The 6,117-nt window shown below is 54.3% G+C and overlaps 1 long non-coding RNA gene across 1 annotated transcript; it reads right to left on the bottom strand.

Moving 5' to 3' along the window:
• Window positions 1–3,442: 3,442 nt before the first annotated feature.
• LOC119155103 lies at window positions 3,443–5,738 on the bottom strand. The gene is made up of 3 exons (XR_005106607.1): window positions 5,683–5,738; window positions 5,173–5,496; window positions 3,443–3,799 (listed from the first exon to the last, which is right to left on the bottom strand). It is a non-coding gene; the product is annotated as an uncharacterized LOC119155103 (long non-coding RNA).
• Window positions 5,739–6,117: the final 379 nt, after the last annotated feature.

Raw genomic sequence — 6,117 nt, 5'->3', positions numbered from 1 at the left:
GAACGATTAAAGTTTGCTTCGCTGGAGAGCGGCTGCATCGCCGTTGACGGCTGGAGGGAGCGTGGCTGCCGCGGGGAGAGGCGATTTCTGAGTTGGCTTTTGACTCAGGGGCTTGTGGGGTTCTTTGGTTTGGTGTTTTTGGTTTGGTGGTTTTTCTTTTTTTGTGGGAGGTGTTTTTGGTTTGCTTTGGTTTATTTCCTCCCCTGCCTAAATCCTGGATCTTAGAGAAAATGAGTCAAAATGACGTTTGCTCCATGCAGCTGCATCAAGGCGTTTTTCCCGTTTGCTTGCTTTTGGGGCTCCGTGTGCTTATTTTTTGGACTCTCTTGCTTTTAAAATGAGACTCCCACCTTGCTACGAAGAGAAGCAGAGGGGGGTGGAGGTTGTAAAGAGTATTGTGGTGCTGCTTGGGGGGAAAACCACCTGAAAAGCAGGTTCAGAAGACCCACCTGCCTTGGACCATAGCCTAATTTTGGGATGTTACATGAAGTCCTCCTCGTGCCCTGAAAAACTGACCTGCGCAGGTTAAAAACGGCACCTTCCTTTTTGGGGGCTACATTTGTAGCTTTGCCTTCTACAAAATGGGAATGAAGAGAAAAGGGTCATCACTTACAGCATCTCCCGCTGGGAAAAACAGGGCAGAAAATTAATTTGAGTCTTTGATTTCGCATGGGATTTTTGCCCTGCGTTTTTGGTTTTTTTTTGGTTTTTTTTTTTTTTTTTGTGGGTTACTTCTGTTCAGCCTTGATCTGACAGGCCAAGCCAGCACCAGTCTTTCTTGGAGGGAGGAAAAAAATCAGTTTAAAAATTATGTATCACAGCAGAATTTGGCCCTGAAGGTGACGCCTCTTGGCTGGGATGCAGGATTTGGAACCGCTGCATGGGATGGGGGACAGCATAACTTGGCTGTGTCCCCCCCTGAGGTCTGAGAATCAGGCACAGGGTTAAGGAGAGCATCGTGGCTGGGGCTTTGGGGGGGCTGTTTTTTCAGCTCAAGGCTGGGGCATTTTGCAGGTTTTTAATTTTTTTTTTTTTTTCATTTTGTGCCCTCTAAGCCATCACCCAGCCGCCGCAAAGGCTGCAAAGCGGTGTTTCACAAGGTAATAAATTACTTTGATTAACGCCTCTCCCCCTGCCGTAGTGCTCACCACAGCAGGGGGAGAGGCGTTAATCAAACTCATTTATTACCTTAGGAAACTCCCCACCCACGGGTGACCTATATTGCTGCTGGCACGGGGGGCGTGCAATGGCAGGGCGAGCGTGCAGGTCCCCGCGCCTTATTTAACAGAGTGAGGTTTGATACTGGCTCTGGCTCCCCCGCCTTTCCGCTTTTATCTGCTCTAAAGGCTGTGTCAATAATACATTTCTGCCATTGAATATTTTATTGATGGTTTGACTTTTTTGCTGCTCGCAATTCCCATTTCAAGGCTGCGTGATTGTTCCTAATTAAAATTTTATGCCCTGGGAGAAGCCTTCTTGCTACAGTGGAGATGATGCTGTCCTTTTCTAGGCCACTACAGAGTGGTAGGAAGGAATTACTCATTGTTATGAGATTAAAACAAAGCAAATAAATAAATAGTTTTTTCCCTTAAAAAACGAACCAAAAGCCCAGCATATGACGCGTACTGGAGAGGGAACAACTGGCTCACGGGCAAGGCAGGGATCCAAGCGTACCGGGTGGCTCGAGGATGCTGTGGCTGGGCGAGCGGGGAGCTGCATCCCTGTGTCCCTCAGGGTGCCGTGGGGCAGCTGCTTCCTCCCCTGTGGTGGGCAGGAATGGGCTTCACAGCTTCTCCCTCCTCAGATGCTTCTCACCACCAGCTCCAGTGCCACCCAAAAATCATAGAGCAAAGGATATACCCGTTTTTCACTGGTGAGCAGTCCCACCATTTTGGGTTTTTCTTGGTGGTGGGTTTTTTTTAAATAAAATAAATCTGCAAGTTACCTGCCAGGCTTTGTCAGCACCAGGCACCATTCAGGAGAGCAATTCAGCACCTCCAGCCTCCCTAGGGCTCTTCTCTTTGCACTACCCGATTCTTTTATTTATTTTTTTTTAATATTGCATCAGAAAAATGGCTCCCAGCTTCTCACCCACCCACCCTGGACTGTGTCAGCTTGTTAGGCCAGGCACCCTCTGCAGATGGTGATCAGGGCATGGGCCAGGCCCCAGGCCAGTACAATTTCTCAAGGGCAGCACAGCTGCAGACACTTGAAGCATCCCCAATTCACAGTCATGGATCCGTACGAGTTCCTCAGTGTTTGGGTTTCTTCCCCCCCTACGTTTCATCTAGAGCGTGAGAAGCATTTGTGCTGCCTCGCAGCCCCTGGATTTGGCAAAGAGCTTTGGAAGCGCAGGCTACAGCACCATTACATAAGGAAAGGTGTGAATGACTAGAGGAGAAAATGCCTGCGGGTTTTGCTCCCCAAGTGGTGTACAGATGCTCTACTGCTTGCTTCTGGGCCCACAGCTCCTGTGAGGGTACTTCGCTGCAGGTGGAGAAGAGAAACTATCTGAACTGGCGTGTGTGTCCATGCAGGGAGCGGTGTCTGCTCTCCCTGCGATGATTTTCCTTTCTCTGTCTCAGGGTAAAGACCAAGTGCGTTCTACCTTGCCCTGGAAGCAAAAATAATCATAAAGCACTAGAGGAGGCCGGGAAATTTTCTTGTTTATGGATGAGCAAGTTTCTCTCCCAATGGAACCTCCTGCCAGCAGAAATCTTTTTTTTTTTTTAGGATGTATTATATAAGTCCCTGCTTGCATTTAACTAACTGACTTCCTCTTAAACAATTTATGTACTCCTATTCCTCACAGGCCAGCTTGCTCCTTCAGTGAGGCTCACCACGTAGGACCTGCCACTGGCACGCGTTATAGACAGAACACGACAGGCGCTTCCTAGCGCGGTGCTTGAAGCGTTAGGACTGCTCACTTCCCTCTGTGAAGCGCTGGAACAAGAGAACAAAATCTTTGAGGAGCACAGAGAGTCCCTTCAGCTTAACGTGCCCAACTTTCAGCCTCTTCCCCTCCTGTAAGGCACACCCCTGTCTCCTCCCAGAAATCTTACAGCATCAGTTCTGAGCAAGGGCTTTTAGTACCTGACTACTCATTACCCGGCTAAGTATCACCTTACAAATCTGTCCATTAACTACTGAAAAGCATGAAGTTAAGGGGTGTCTTCACCCTGGTGTATTTTCTCATTGCTCAGGAGCATGCTGAGGCTTTGGGGCTAGGGCAGGGGCAAAGGCACTGATGCTGGGCTTTCTGCTTCAGGGACAACCAGGTCACAGCATTCCACTCTCCAAGATACCTTCACTGGCTACAGAGGCAAAATAAGAGATGGGAGGCATGGGGCATGCAACGTGCATCTGACACATCGCTGAGAAGGCACAGCCCTCCTCTTCAGATGGTCTGACGCTCTGGATTACAGTAATAAGCACCCAAACGCTGGTTTTGCACTATTTATTGAATACTTCAGGTGACAGCACAGCAGGTTAGTTTTGAATCATGCCACAAGAATGTTAAAAACAGGAATTGAGCTGTATGCTCCCACCCTGCTTACTGGAGAGAGACACAAAAAAAAAAAGGCAAAAACAAACAAACTTCACTTCAACCCCTTGCCTTTGCTTACTGGAGCTGGACAGGATGGTTCCATAGGTAGCGGGAAGTCGGAAGCATTCATACCATGGTGCTGCTCATGGGAACTGGGACAAGTCTCACCGGGTGACCTGCAGAGCTGCTTCTGCCAGTGGCATCTCCAGCGGTTAGTCATCGGGCAGCACAGTCCCAAAGGCAGGGCTACTTCTTCAAAGAAAAACAGAACGCCTTCATTTTCAGGAACAGGTTTGTTACACTAGCGGTCACCTACGAAAGGGGGTGATGGGGGACTGCGGGGCTTCACTTTCAGCGCACAGACACATTCACACACAGGTGTATTTTACACCAGGTTTCCCTCTCTCCCCTCTCTTCATGCAGCTACGCCAAGTGCCTGCTTGGGACCGGCAGTGGGAAGATGCTGTAGGTGCAGCTAGGGAGGAGGAAAGCCTTCTAGGGCTAAGAAAGTGCAAACTTGTGTCCCCCTCCAACCCCCACCACCAAAAAAAGGCCCATTTGGCTTCTGAACAAGCATGAAAGCAGCTTTGGTACATTCAGGCATTTCCCCTCTCTTTCCAGCGTGTTTGAGCACCCTGGACTCATCCTGTTGGCACGGGACACAGGGGAAGGCAACTTTGTGGAAGAGCAGATGCTCCTCCAGGACCCAGAGGGAGAAATGACATGTGAGAGCAGGCAGGAGAGACAGGGACAGGCAAAAGGACCGGCAGAATTTCTCTGTGAGAGACTTTATCCTGCAGAGGACATTGCTCTGCCTTCCGTGCAATTAACTACTTACTGACCAGAGCACTGCCGATTCATTCGGGTCAAGCCTTTGCAATTGTCTAAGGCTCCACATGGGCAGCCCAAGCAAGAGGGAAAATACCAGAGCCCTTTCAGGGAACCTCAGCAAGCTGCTAGTGGGTTATTATCAGCTTAAGCTGCTGATAAAGCCACACTGCACTTCAAAAACAACGCTTTTCAACTAGACAGCTTCTTGACCAGCCCCAAAATCACAAGAGAGAACTTTGCAGGAGAAGCAATCTGCTTTGTTACTTCCTCCGTTTCTAGTGACAGCCACCCTGGGCAGCTGGAGCAGTCCCTGCCCGGCTCGCCCTCCTGCTCCTCGAGGCCATGAAGCCGAGTCCCCTGTGTGCCACCATGGCATGACTGTGCGGGGCAGCTCCACCAGCACCCAGCCAGTGTGGCACCAGCCTGGTGCCAGAAGCAGAAAGCGGCGGGCAAAGGTGAGGGGTGGGATGGGAAACAAAATGGCAATGAAAAAGGAAAGCGAGGCTCGTTTCTGCTTTTCATTTAACAGACTAGAGAGTCTTGAAAGGTGACTCATCCAGGGCAATACCAGGCACGGTTTCTTCTGTTAACACACCCTTGGCAATAGCATTCAGTTAGTCACTGACTGGGTATCAAGACGTCACCGGCTGGGATGAAGCGTCTCTTTAACTTGGTACAGAGTCCACTAGCACTTATTCCCTTTGGAGAAGAGCAGGGGAGGCGAGATGGGGGCACGCCATCCCTCCCCTGCAAGTTTACCCCTGGCTCTTGGCACCGCAGCCCCTTCCCCTCACCTCCACTCCCCCGGGCTGGCTGCGAGCTGCCTCAACTCCTGTCAGGCTCCGCCGGGAAGGCCCCAGGAGCAGAGGAGCGGCGTGTGGGACGGCGGGCTGGCTCCACTGGCTCCTCCGCAGGCCGGAGCCTCTCACCTGGCAGGCGGGGAGGGCACGCGTCGTGGCGGCGAGGCGCGGGTCCCCGGAGGCGAGGCGGCCGCCCAGCGATGTCCGAGGAGCAGGTTAGCCGCTGTCACACGCACAGTGGAGTCGCCGAGAGCACAATGTGCGTTAGTCAGTGGCTCACCTGCTCCTGGAGGGTGACGGGGGGGCGGCGGGGCCCACCTGCAGCACAGGAGACACCGGGCAGCGTGAGGGAAGGAGGGGGGGGGGGGGTCGCGCCGTACCCGCGTTCCGCGGCGCGCCCCGGCACGGAGCGCTGCAGCTCGGCGGCACCCACCCCCGGGACAGGCCCCCCCCGCCCCTCCCCGTGCCGCTGCCAGCCGGGGGAGGTCCCCCGCCGCCGCTCACCTGCGCTCCCGCAGCTCCGCGCTCCCCCCTCCGCCGCCGCCGCCGCCGCCAACTTCTCGCTCTGCCCCGGCCCGGCCCACGCCGCGCGCCGCGGCCCCTCGCCCCGCCCACTCCTCCGCGCCCGCCAATACCAACGCCGCCCGCCCGCCCGCCGGCCCCGCCCCTGCACGGCAGCATCCAATGGCGGCTCCGTCCCCGGCCGGGCGGGCCGGGCGGGGCGGGCCCCCCCCGGCAGTGACAGCGGCGGGCGCGGCGCGTTCGCTTCTGCACGTCGCTGCTGCGGGGAGGAACCATTTGTACCTGTTGAACCGCCGCCCGCCTCCCGCTCACCCCGCCCTGCCGACCCCCTCCTCTCCCCGCCCTCCCCGCTTCGCCTCACACCGGCAGCCGCCAGCAGCACCCCTTTAGCCCGCCGCCACCCGCGGGACCCCCACA

This window comes from Falco rusticolus, chromosome 10, assembly GCF_015220075.1.
Source record: "Falco rusticolus isolate bFalRus1 chromosome 10, bFalRus1.pri, whole genome shotgun sequence".
In the NCBI taxonomy this organism is placed as follows: Eukaryota; Metazoa; Chordata; class Aves; order Falconiformes; family Falconidae; genus Falco; species Falco rusticolus.
The sequence above is the reverse complement of the archived record's forward strand: the minus strand, read 5'-3'. Positions and strand labels throughout refer to the sequence as shown.